Source organism: Ictidomys tridecemlineatus, chromosome 8, assembly GCF_052094955.1.
Source record: "Ictidomys tridecemlineatus isolate mIctTri1 chromosome 8, mIctTri1.hap1, whole genome shotgun sequence".
Classification (NCBI taxonomy): Eukaryota; Metazoa; Chordata; class Mammalia; order Rodentia; family Sciuridae; genus Ictidomys; species Ictidomys tridecemlineatus.
The window spans coordinates 28,660,460-28,673,704 of NC_135484.1; the positions used below are offsets into that span (position 1 = coordinate 28,660,460).

The following is a 13,245-nucleotide window of genomic DNA, read 5'->3' on the forward strand; positions in this document are numbered from 1 at the left end:
AATGAGGAAACTCAAAACTAGCCATATTACACATTTTTGAGGAAAACAAAGGTTTTTAAAACTCAGAATATGAAGAATGTTAGAAGTAATATCTACAGATAGTCAGTGACTTGTCTATATTTAGATTTAATCTAACTGATTCTTCTCAGAAGAAAATAGAGCAAATCAATGGCCTTAAGTCAATAATTATCTTTTAATGCTTCAGCCACACATTTAAATAAAGAATTTTGGACAGCACACTTATGAAAGATACAGAATTTAAAGCAATACTAAAGCAAATCAGCAACTAACTAGCCTGATTCCTGTGGTATTATGAGAGTCTATAACAGCATCCACAGTAAACTGTTCATGTTTTACACCTATCTCACCATTTCTTTTGCACTTTCTCCTTTGAACATAATCTCTTGTGTTCTTACACATACACAAAAATAAGTCCTTGCGTGTCCTGCCAAGTGATACATAATTTTTCTCTGGAAAGAGCTTTTTTAATGAATGATATATCCTATATTCTGCTTGTATCAGATTTTACCCAATGTATATGTATGAAACCTGTGTAATTTAGTATTCTATTTGGTAGTCATCAGTGTACCAGTATATACTCTCAAGTGAGGCAAAATTAGTGTAACGCTGGCCAGAATCCAGCCACAGACAAGTACCATTTATAGTAAGCTACAGTGTGCAGCATAGTAGAAAACAGTGATGTGCAGAATAGAACACTGTGTATTGGTACTTGCCCTCCCCTCAGGTGGGGATTTTATATTGCAACAAAGCGAAAAGAACCCTGGAAACAGTTGTCTGCAGAATGTTTTTATGAATTCACTTGGTTAAAGAAGAACCTCATATTTTCTTTCATTGTTGGAGAATTGGACTTTATGAGTTATGAGCAAGATGCAGTTTAGGCCAAGAATTCTTAATTAAGTGGATAATAAGATAATGAGCAGAAGTTATAAGGTCCATTTAAGATATTGAGGACATACAGGTATGAAGTAACATCATAATTTACCCAGCCTCTCTTAGCAAACACCAAACCTAAATAGACTTTGCATTCAGAAATAAGGATAATAGGTGGGGGAGAAAAATATTTTCTAGTTCAAAAGAAGGGAATATTCCTGGAGGGCTTAGAGGAAAACCAAATATTTCTGGAATTGTTAATCCCAGGAAGTAGAAGAGGAATACCCACTTTCATTTACTAGATAGCGCAGTGCTTTCTGTCTTTCAGGCTCTCTTCTATACATTTTTTAAGTGTTCACATACTTGCTACAAACAACAGAATGATAAAGATTTATCTCCATAGACCAGGAAACTACAGCATAGACTTGGAGTGTCTTGACAAAAGTAATGTAGTAAGTTGTAAAAACAGGGATTCAAATACTGACAGTCTGATTGTAGAGTGTACTCTTATCCACAATTCAGTGTTACCTCTTTTAATAAACGTTGAAGTGATAGCAACTCTTTGGAACAAGAACATGAATTTCTGTGAACATAACATAACAGACTGAGGTGAAAAAGGAAGCAGTCTGAAATAAAATTAAGCAAGGAAAAAAACCTGTAATAAAAGAATTTACAATAATGGCAGGTTTACCTTAGGTTCTAATTACATATCAGGCATGGTGATAAGAATTTTACAACAATTATTTCTTATAGTCGTGTTAATCATTCAGAGTTTTTGCACATGAGAAATTTTATTTTAAAAGATTTTAAATTGTTTGTCCACGTTGTATAGTCAGAAAACAAAAAAGTGGGATCTAGGACCATAGTCCCTCCAATTTTAAAGTCCATGTTCTTTCTTCATCTGCTTCCTTAAAACTATCTCAGGCCTAAACTAACGGAATTGGTACCATGAGAAAATCTAGTCAGTAATATGGGAGACAAACTTGAGGCACTCTCCATGGGAGAAATGGCCAAAACTGAAGTAAATAAGTAATGAGGATATATTTGACTTACAAATAAGTGTTCCCAGACAGTCCTCATGGAATAGAAACCAAAACAGCAATGATGAAGAAACCTGCCTGAGGTTAAGAAAAAAAGATCTTCAAAGACATGAGTCCATTTTGCATTCCAGGTATTTATGAGATGAGAACTGTATCTAGAAATGTTTTTGTTTTGTTTTTATTTCAGAAGAAAAATAAATTTTACAAATATCTAAACAAAAAAAGCATCAAGTACATTTCAGACTTCTCTAAAAACACTGACTCCAAAAGACAATGGGGAAATATCTATAGAGTATTGAGGGGAAAACTGACCCAAGAAGTCTAGTAACCTAAATTGTTAGTCATTTGCAAGGGCAGTAATCATATGAGCAGAGAGCTTAATGAGCTCCTGAAAAAAAATGACAAGCTATTAAAGATGTTATATTTGAAGATGTATATGATTATCAGAAATGAATAAAAGCATAGAAAACATAATCTGCAAATATTGAATGAACCTTGAATTCAGTTAAATATATAGAAATGTCTTATTATGTATATATATGCCAAAATTAAACCTAAAGATTTTTACTATATATGTATACAGCTGCTCCTTGATTTACAATTGTATTATGTCTCAGTGAACCCATAGTAAGTTGAAAATGCATTTAATACATCTAACCTACCAAATAGCTTAGCAGTACAGTCCACTATAGAGTGTCAGTTGTTAATCCCTTATGATTGTAGGGCTGACTGGAAACATACTGTACCATACATCACCAGATTGGAAAAGATTCAAATTTAAAATTGGAAGTACAGTTTCTACTGAATGAACATCTCTTTTGTACCATCATAAAGTAAAACAAAAACAAAATTGACTGTCTATATGATAATGTGAAATAACAGAATTAAATGGTTTCCAAAGATTGAGCAAAACATCCTCGCTTACAAAGGAAGGAAACGTCATATAACTATTACTACTGCCTATAGTTACAGTTTCATCCTATAATGTGAAATAATTAAAATAATATAAAATGGATTATTGTACTTTTTGAGTCATTAGAAATCAGGCAAAATCACTGAAATTAGATTTTATAAGACAAAGAAAAGTAATGGAGTGAGAAATTTAAGAGCAAATATTTAGTCATGACATTAAATGTAAATAACTTAAGATTTCTATTTTAAAAAGTAGATTGTATAATAAATTTTTGAAGTAGTCACATTTTCCACTTGCAAGATTCATATACCAGACAAAATGACTATAAAGTTTAAAATAAAAGTGCAAAAATTTAGATGAAGAGCATTTAGAAACTTGGAGCTGTTGCCTTTATTGAAAGAATAAAAAATTCTAAATAAAATTTGAACAATTGAAATTGATCATGTTAAAAGAATTATCCAAGTCAACCTAATAGTTTCCCCTCAAATCTCAAGACTATCTTAATAAATGGATATTGGTACATAATTAAGAAGTTAGTACAAATAAATTGAATAAAAGCCATATGAGCATATAAAAATAACCAAGAAGAAATTATTTTAATTGGAAACAAAATAGTAATTTTTTTAAAAAAAACAAATATTTTATATTTATGTTTGTGAAAATTATGTTCCTTCAGATCCACATGTACACATGAAATACTGTGTAAGATTTTAGTAGTTTTCCATGGTTTCCTTTGAGGAGGAAGGATATATACTTCTATATACATCTAACCTTCATTTTTTTTTCCTTTACTATTAGGGCACATAGAAAAGATCTCTTTTCATTAAAACTAGTTAGTATCCTTGATATTTACATAATTACAAAATATGCTAGAGTATAAAACAAATAATGATAGTTTTGCTTTTATTAAAACTGATATTTTTGTGCAGCTACTTCATACCAGGCACCATACCAAATGCTTTCCATGCATTTATTAACTCACTTCATTCTCAAAGAATCTTAAAATTAGTATAGATTGGAGAACCAAGGCACCAGAGTTTCAGGAACTTAACTGGGTTCAGACAATTAAGGTGTAGGAATCCTGGTCCTTCTTATTCTGTATCTTGTAATCATGACAACTCTGCTCTACTGCCTCCCTATTTTGCTCTTGTATACTGTAGGCAAATGTATGTTCTCTTAGGAGAACAAATGGTCGTGGATAGTCTAAATGCTAATATTAGGAAACCTATGTGAATCAACTGAAAGGAAACAGGGTAGTAAATTAAAATAATTAGAGTGAGAAACAATATGAAGATATTGGAGAAGAAGGTACAGGAACTAATAGATAAATATCACATAGAAACTACAGAAACCCTGTAATGTTTTGAACAATCAATAAAAAAATGAAAATTAAAAAAAAAGAAACTACAGAAACCTCCAAAAGGTCTTAAAAATAAATTTTCCAAAAGTATAGATTCATAATGAAAAAAACTTGTAAATAATTGTTAGCACATATTACAGACTTAGACTTTATACTTACCAGTTTTCTTTAAGGTTTAGGTTTCACACTGTTGTCATAATCATCAGTGAACTTTTTTAGTTAACAAAATTAGACTAAAGTTAATGCAGAAGAATGAAAAAGGAAGATTTAACTTAAAAATTTAAAACAAGAAAAGGGATTATACTATTTCTAGATATTTCATTTTATTATAAATATAATTCAAGAAATAATATTGATAGGGATACTTTAAGTTTTGAAGAAAAAGTTCAATTAAAACCTCATTTTATATGACTAAATTTCATTTCAGACAGCTTAAAAAGTTAAATGTAAAAATCTAAATTAGTAGATAAATACTTAAATGAGAAAATAAAAATGACTAGCTGGTTTAATCTTCCTGTAAAGAAAGATATTCTGGACTTAAAAGGGATAAAAACATCCCAAATAGACTATTCTCAGAAGATTTAGTAAATGTTTATTGAATGAATGAATAGGATGTGTAAGATGCTCTTTTTGTCAAAAAGCAAAGTCAACTAATTTATTGAGAAAAATATGTAATATTTTTACAGTCGTAAGAGTTCATACTTTTTCATGTAGCTAAAAGTAATTGCTAACATGTATTGAATACTAGAATCAGAAAGACCTTCTTAATATTTTATAGTTATTTATCTGATTACTCCTCAGAACAACATTATGATTAAGTTTCATTTCTGTTGTTAAGTAGTATAATTAGATGCCATAAATATTAAGATCCTAAATAGCTAAGTAATCTAAACTCATGAAAAATAAAACAAATTGTATGAGAAAATAACATTAACTAATAGAATATAGAAATAGTTAAAGAGATTCAGAGGGGGATACTGAGATGATATTTTTTGCTGACCAAATAAGTATTTAAAAGCTTATTAGTAGTAGTGTAGTGAACAAGGCTTTTTGGTACAATGATGGTAAAAGGGTAAGTTAATATAGCACGCATTAACAACTCTTCTAGGAAGATTGTGAAGAGGAATATTATGAAGATAGTATTGATTGAATTAAAGTGTTTAAACACTGATTTCAGGAAGATAATGGAGATATAGACTACAAGTAGAAAAAATTCACATTTTTATTTTGGGAAGAAAAGAGAAAAAGAAGGTGTTTGCAGTGTTGGTAGCAGAAAGTTCCAGCTTCCCATGTGATGGCTTATGTCTGTAGAAATGAGTTAGGAAGTGACACCATTGGACATTAGAGATGAGTGAAAAGGGTCTGAAGTAGCCACTGTGGAGAAGGTAAGGAGAAGTGCAAGTGAACAGATTATTGTACATAAAAGACTTGTCCAACAGTGCTGATAACCCAGTTGAATTTATAGACTATATTTTTATAAATACACCAGTGTTTGAAGTGGTTCAGATTTTTCAAACTCATTATAAAATGAGTAAGTTTGAACAGTACCTGGAGTTTTGCCAGACTATGTGATGGATGGTAAGTACATGATAAGGGCAAGTGATGATTAAACTGATGGCTCATGGGATCAGAGTATCAGGATATTAATAAATTAGGCTTTATTGGATTGATAACATAATAAACTTTATTATTTTGTACTACTGTCTGGAGTGGTTTTTTATTCAATAGTAGTAACAAATAAATGGCTAAGTAGAGAATAAACACACTGTAGTTGTATTTTTAGAATTGCATTTAAATCTTTTAAATGGGGAAATTTAAGCTATATTTTTCTCATTTTCATTGCTTATGCTATATTATGTTGATTTTCTTTTACCTCATTTTATTCTTATAACTTACTTGATAGTACTGATATCGTATTTGTCCTATGAGCTAAAGTTTCTAAATATTTTTGCTTTTTGTACTGAATTTTAAAGGGTAGAAAATCTTCTAGGTTCTCTAGATATTACTCATATCATCCATGTATTTTCTTTAACATAAATCTGTAATTATCTTAGCTCTATCAAAGATAAATTTAGAACCCCAGTCTTCTTAGGGGGTAACTAAATACTCATCAAAATAATTTTTTTTTTTTTTGTATTGGGATTGAATGTAGGGGGACTTAATCATTGAGGTACATTCCCAGCTCTTTTATTTTTTTTTATTTTGAGACAGGTTCTGGCTAAGTTTGTGAAACTGGTCTCAAACACCTCAACACCTACTGAGTCACTGGGGTTACAAGTGTGTGTTACCTGATCAAAGTAGTTTATGTCTAAGAGCAAAGACCAACAATATTTAAAGGAATCCCGAGAAAATCTAGCAGCGAGCAATACAAATGCATAGTTTGATCTCCATTGAAATCCACCAGCCTTATAAAAAGGAAAGATAATATGACCTTGAACCAGAAATAAGTCAATTAATAGAAACAATGTAGAAGGAAATAGAAAAAGATATAAGAAAGGCAAAATAAAACTTCTAGAGATTAAAAAATATAATATTTGAAATTACCAGTAAACTGAATGGAATTAGCATATTAGAAACTGCACAGAAATAATCAGGAAACTTGAAGAAATAACATTCTATCACTAAAAAGGGTCTCAAATGTTAAAGTGGAGAGGGAACAGAACATTGTAACTTATAGAACAGTATTAAGCATTTTAATTGTGGGTACTATAAATCTGAGAAAGTAGGAGTTAAGAAAACATTCAAAGAAAAAATTTTGCACATATTATGGAAACAGTAAACCCACAAATAAAAGAAGCTCAACAAATCATAAGCAGAAGAAATATGAACAAAATCATTCCATCATCACACTAAAATTGTTGAAAAGCCAGAGAAAATGAAGACATTTTGTTCAAGAGAATAAAGAATGACAGCAAACTTAAAACTATTTCAGCTAAAAGTGACTGGAGCTATGTCTTTAAAACACTGAAAGAAAAAACTATCACCACCTAGAATTCTATATTGAGAGACATATCTTGCAAAATTGAAAGGGATATAAGAACCTTTTAAGTAAACACTGAAAGAATTCTTCGTCAGTAGACCTGAAGTACAAGAAATTGTTAATTTTTAAAAAGATAATAACCAGTAGATTTGCACAAAGGAGCACAGAAACTAGTATATACTAAAGAAATAATTTTTCTCATTTAAAAAAAATCTTTAATTAAAAGATAACTTTTAAGGCAAGAATGAAAACGGATAGATGTGTGTGTGTGGAAGTAAAAGGTAAGAACATAGGAAATAGGGGAGGAGGTAAAGTAGAATTATACTTTTAAGGTTCTTAAAATACATGGGAAGTGGCATTATTTGGTAAGTTTGGATAAAGATTTATATTATAAAACCTGGAGCAATCACTTAAAAAGTGGGGAGGGGGATAGATTAAAAAACCCAGCAATGTTATGATGGAATACAAAAAGATAATGAGAAAGATGGCAGAAAGAGAGGAAAAAAAAAACCAACAAAGCAAATAACAGTATGGGATACTTAAATTCAGCTGTATCAAAAAAATCACTTTAAATATAAAAGGAGCAAACAGACCCATTCAAGGCTAGAGATTTCAAATTGACAAATAAATAGGACCCTGGTATATATTTACTATAAGAAACCCCCTAGATATATAAAGACACAGATGGGTTAAAGTTTAAAGGACAGACAAGAAGATAATACCATACTAATAGTAGTTGAAGCAAAGTTGGAGTGGTTATAGTGATATCAGAAAAAGTATATTTTAGGACATAAAAAGTTACCAAAGATAAACAGGAATATTGCCTAGGTTAAAGAAGAATATTTTATAATGATAAAAGTATTGTTTTTTCAGGAAGAAAATAATCCTAAAAGTGTATAAACCCAGTAAAAGAACTTTAAAATACACAAAACAAAAACTAATGGAAATGAACTGACAGACAAATCAGTAATTATGATTATGTATTTGAAAATATCCTCTTAGAAGTTGATAGAGTAAGTAGTCAAAAAATCATTAATAATAGATGACTTCAAATCACTGTGGACAAATTTGGAACATTGTATCCAACAAACAACAATAATCAATTTCTAGCACACTGAGACAAATACCAACCTGTGCCATAAGCCTAGGTATTACTATTTAAAATATAAGCAAAAAAATTATATATAGATACAAAATAAAAAACTTTAAATGATACAGAACATGTTTTAGACCATGACAGAATTAAACTAGAAATTAAACTAGAAAGAGATATGTCTGATCTTTCAATATTTGAAAGTTAAACAGGATCCAAAAATGGCCATTATATTAAAGAAGAAACCTGAAGAAAATAGTTTGAACTAAAGGAAAATGAAATCACAATGTATCAAATTGTGGAATGCTTCTAAAGCAGATGGAAATTCATTTAATTTCAATACTGAAATTAAAGAGGAACTTTATTAGAGGAATAGCAGTCTCAGATCTATTATTGAAGCCTTCTTAAACAGTATGAAGAACAAATTAAGCCCCAAATAGAAAATGGAAATAATAAGTGTAAACAGTGAAATGAGAAAAACTAAGGTCAGCATGAGTATATCCAAGTGCAGATCCTTTTAAAAGAAATTGATCGTCTTATGTATTGGGCATTCTAATGGCCTACTTCAGGCTTGATAATTCACTAGCGGGACCCACAGGACTCAAAAGCTCTGGTATGTTCATATAGTTTATCACAGCAGAAAGAAACAGATTAAAATCAACAAAGGGAAAAAGTGCATGAGGCACACTGCAGGAGAAACCAGTAGTGTCCTCCCTGTAGTGTTGTACAGTTCTTACTTCTACCAGCAACTGTGAAAATGTGCAAAATGTTGATAACCAGTAACGTTTACACAAGCCTTCTTGTTCATGGTTTTGTGTATGTGTGTGTCTGCAAGGTGTCATATAAGCATGCAGTGCCTGTGTGAATGACCCCATAGTTACTCTGATATCAGTCTCCCAGACCAAAAATAGATGTTTACCATAAATCGCATTATTAGTATTTGAACAAATTGGTACAGTGTTGCCCAAGGCTTTAGGCATATAAAAGCAGTCTTATCACACATAACATTCCAAAAATTCAAAGCTCAGTTTTTAGGATCCTACCTACAGCTGGTCCCAAAAATGGATCTTATTTGGGATTTGCTGCATTTTAGCAACTGGTCTCGAGTTTGTTTGTTTTTTTTCCCGCTGCATAACCTGTAACCAGATTAATTAGGAAAAAAGAAAAAAAACCACAAATTACCAATATTAGGAATCTGAGAGGAAAGTTACTGTAGATGCTATAGATTTTAAAAAGATAATAAGGGAGTATAATGAATGATTTTCTGACCATATATTTAGCAGCTGAGATGAAATGCATAAATTACATGCAGTGTACAAACTCCCAAAGGCCCCTCTAAAAGAAATAGATAAAAACTTCACAAATAAAAGTAATTCTAGGTGGCTTCATTGTAAATTTCACCAAGCGTTTGAGGAAGAATTAATACCAAGTCTATACAAGCTCTTAACAGGCTAAACTAATTCTCCACTCCTTGTAAACACTCATTACCCTGATACCACGACTAGAAACATTACAAGAAAATTACCAACCAATATTCCTAAGGAACACAGATTCAGACATCACCAATGAAATATTAGGAACTCATTCTTACAAAAAAAAGATAATACAAAATGACTTTTAGGAATATATTGTCAGTTCAGTGTTAGAAAAACTATTCACTGGAATTCTTTTCATAAGGCTAATTCAGAAAACCATATATAGAAAAATGATCTGGAATATACATAGCACTCAAGGATAAATGCATCAAAAATGTGCAAGATGTTGAAATTTGCTGCATTTTAGCAACTAAAGTCTGCTGAGTTTTTTTTCCTGCATAACCTCTAATTAGATCTATCAGGAAAAAGGAAAGAAGACACAAATTACCAATATTTGGAATCTGAGAGGAAAGTCATTATATGCTATAGATTTTAAAAGGATAATAAGGGAGTATAATGAATAATTTTATGCATATTTACATTTATATTCAGTGTATATACTGAAAGGCCCCAAAATGCTAACAATAAAGATTTGCTTAAATAGGTATCCTGTTCATAGTTTAGAAGAAGCAGTGTTGTTAAATATTCATTCTCTGAAAATCTTTTGATTCAGTTCAATACTAGTCAAAATGCCAGCAGGTTTTTAAATTGGAAATCTAAATATGAGATTTATTTGGGAATATAAACAACAGACTTAGAATAATGAAACAATTTTAAAAAGAACAAAATTGGAGAAGTTACACAGTTTGAATAGAAACCCATAGTAGAGCTGTAGTAATCAAGACAGCTTGATATTGTCATAAAGATAGGCATATGTATCAATGGAGCAGAATAGATTTTAGAATTGGACTCAGTTCTTCCTTTTTCTTTCCTTCTTCCCTACCTCCCTCTCTTCCTTCATTTTTGTACTGGGGATTGCACCCAGGGCCTTGTGCATGCTAAGTACATGCTCTACCAATGAATTACACCCCATTCTGGTCACTTAATTCTTAATTGTCAAGGTTAATTCAGTAAGGGAAAAGAAAAACTTTTCAACAGTGGTCCTGAAATAATCATATATCTATATGCAGTAAAATAAATTGTGACCATATCATGTTTGGAAAATAGCTATAAATGGATCAAAGACATATAAGAACCAAAGCTATATAACTTACAAGAAAATTACCAACCAATATTCCTAAGGAACACAGATATTAGGAACTCATTGGTATCCTTGGTATCCTTGCTCTGGATATAAAAGCATAAGACATAAAAAGAAAATGAGATAAATTGAGGTTTTCAAAAATTAAAACATTGCTAAGAAAATGAAAGGATCAGCTTTGGGTTGAAAGAAAATATTTTCAAAGCACCATCTGATACAGAACATTTTAAGAACAGTTATAACTCAGTGATATGAAAACAATCTGATTAAAATTAGAGAAGAGGTATGGATAGCAAATAAGAACATGTAAAAATTCTCATTGTCATTAGGAGTTAGGGAAATGTATTTTTTTAATTTAATTGTTTTTTATTTTGAGACAGGGTCTTGCTAAATTCTGGAGACTGACTTTGAACTTATGATCCTCCTACCTCAGTCTCCAGAGTCACTGGGATTACAGGCATGCACCATCACACTGGCTTCAGGAGTTGACTTCATAAAGACATGCAGGGTGATGGAAATACATCATGATTATTGTGACCATATAACTATACCTTTGCCAAAGTCGATTTATATACTTAAAAGTAGTGAATTTTTGGTAAATCATTTTTTTCAGAATAATTTTAAAAGCAGACACACTGAAGAAAAAAAATATTAAGTAATGCACAGAAGTTAAAGATGAAGAATGGACAAAGATAAATTAGGAACATGAGCAAATGTCTTTGGGCCATTTCAAATTCAGTCACAACCAGATCCATGAAGCTATTAAATTCCACAAAGCAGACATCTGTTACTGTACTACAACAAAACTAGAAATTAATCAAGTTTATAATTTATAAATAACTTATTCCATAAAACCATAAGGGGGAAAAAGCAAATCAAAACCACAAAAAATAAAGTGTTTAAAAAAATAATGAAAATATAATTATTATCCTTTTAAATGTATAGAATGTTACCAGAGATAAGCTGGGAATTATATTTATTGTACTATTTTAAAAAGAACTGAACAAAGAAAAAGATCACTGATAGATACAAAGTCATATAAAATTAATATTATTTGTACAAAGGCTGATGGATCAGAGTGAATTAAAATATTAAAAAAAACAAGCCTCATCTTATTAGTTTTCCCAAAGTTTCATTTAAAAAAATTTTTGAGATCACAAAATATTTCTTGTGTGTCTAATTCTTGATTATGTCTTTTTACAACTATTTCCCCACAATCTGTGCAATATTGGTGCTACGTTTCTAGTATTCACTGAAAAAGTAGAAAGATAGATATCTATATGGCCCATTTTAACATAATGGAAATTCAGTGTTTCTGAAGTATGACTATATTCATATAAAGAAACCAAAGAGAAGTTTCTGAAAAGATCAGCAATCTTTTTCATTGTGGAAGGCAATCAAGGATGAACTTTGGGTTTCTAATTTTGAGGGATTATTTTGTTGTTTTTTTTTAAAAATATTATTTTTAAAGCATATATCACTTCTAAAACAAAATATATGAAAATTGATTTCTTAAAAGAGGCAATTTTTTTTTTTTTTGGTATTGGGGAGTGAATCCAGGGGCGCTCAATCATTGAGCTCCATTCCCAGCCCTTTTTTGTATTTTATTTAGAGGCAGAATCTCACCCAGTTACTTAAGGCCTTGCTAAGTTGCTGGAGCTGGCTTTGAACTTGGGATCCTTCTAAGGGAAGCAATTTTTATTAGCTCTGATTATGGAAGATTTTTTAAAAAGTTATGGCTTCATAATTTATCATTAAATATAGACAGAATTAGGAAAATACTTTAAGTGAGCAATCTTTCCTCTGCCTGTTTTTTGTTTTTAGCATAGTCTACTTTTGCTGTTTGTGGGGTGTACCTACCTGAAGCATGCTACCCTTTCTTTCTATGTTGAATATGTATTGAGCTACTTTATGTTTGGTGTTCTTTCAGCATTTTCATCTCCTTTTCATATGTAATCAATGTTTTCTAACTGCTTTTAAACATGAAGAATTTTAAAAATTGGGCCTCAGTATTCAGTAGTAAGCATATCCATTTTTTAGAGAGTTCTGAATTGTGATTTTAGTCTTTGTCCATTCTGATTTTCATTGCATCTATTAAGTTTTTATTTCTGTCACTCAGAATTTTATTTCTAATATTTATGGTTCATCCAACATTCTTTTGTATTTCTTTAATATGATGCCTATTTTAAATTCTTACTAGTTTATACTATTTATATTCCTTTGGTATTCATTTTTCTCTTTCATTGGAATTCTTGGCTCACCTTAATTATACTGCTTTCCTTTAGTGTCTGTTAGTTTTTACTTGTCCAGTTGTCTTTATGTTGAGAATCTTTCCTCTGCCTGTTTTTTTGT

At 30.7% G+C, this 13,245-nt stretch overlaps 1 protein-coding gene across 7 annotated transcripts in view; it reads left to right on the top strand.

Moving 5' to 3' along the window:
• Nucleotides 1–13,245, top strand: part of Ahi1 (Abelson helper integration site 1) — a 102,621-nt gene that overhangs the window by 4,107 nt on the left and 85,269 nt on the right. The window contains exon 1 of one of the 7 annotated variants that reach the window (XM_078019083.1): nucleotides 1,871–2,062. The exons of the other annotated variants lie outside the window; for them this stretch is intronic. The gene's annotated coding sequence lies outside the window, so the exon portion shown is untranslated. Of the gene's footprint in view, nucleotides 1–1,870; nucleotides 2,063–13,245 lie in introns of those variants that run through there. 7 annotated transcript variants of the gene reach the window in all.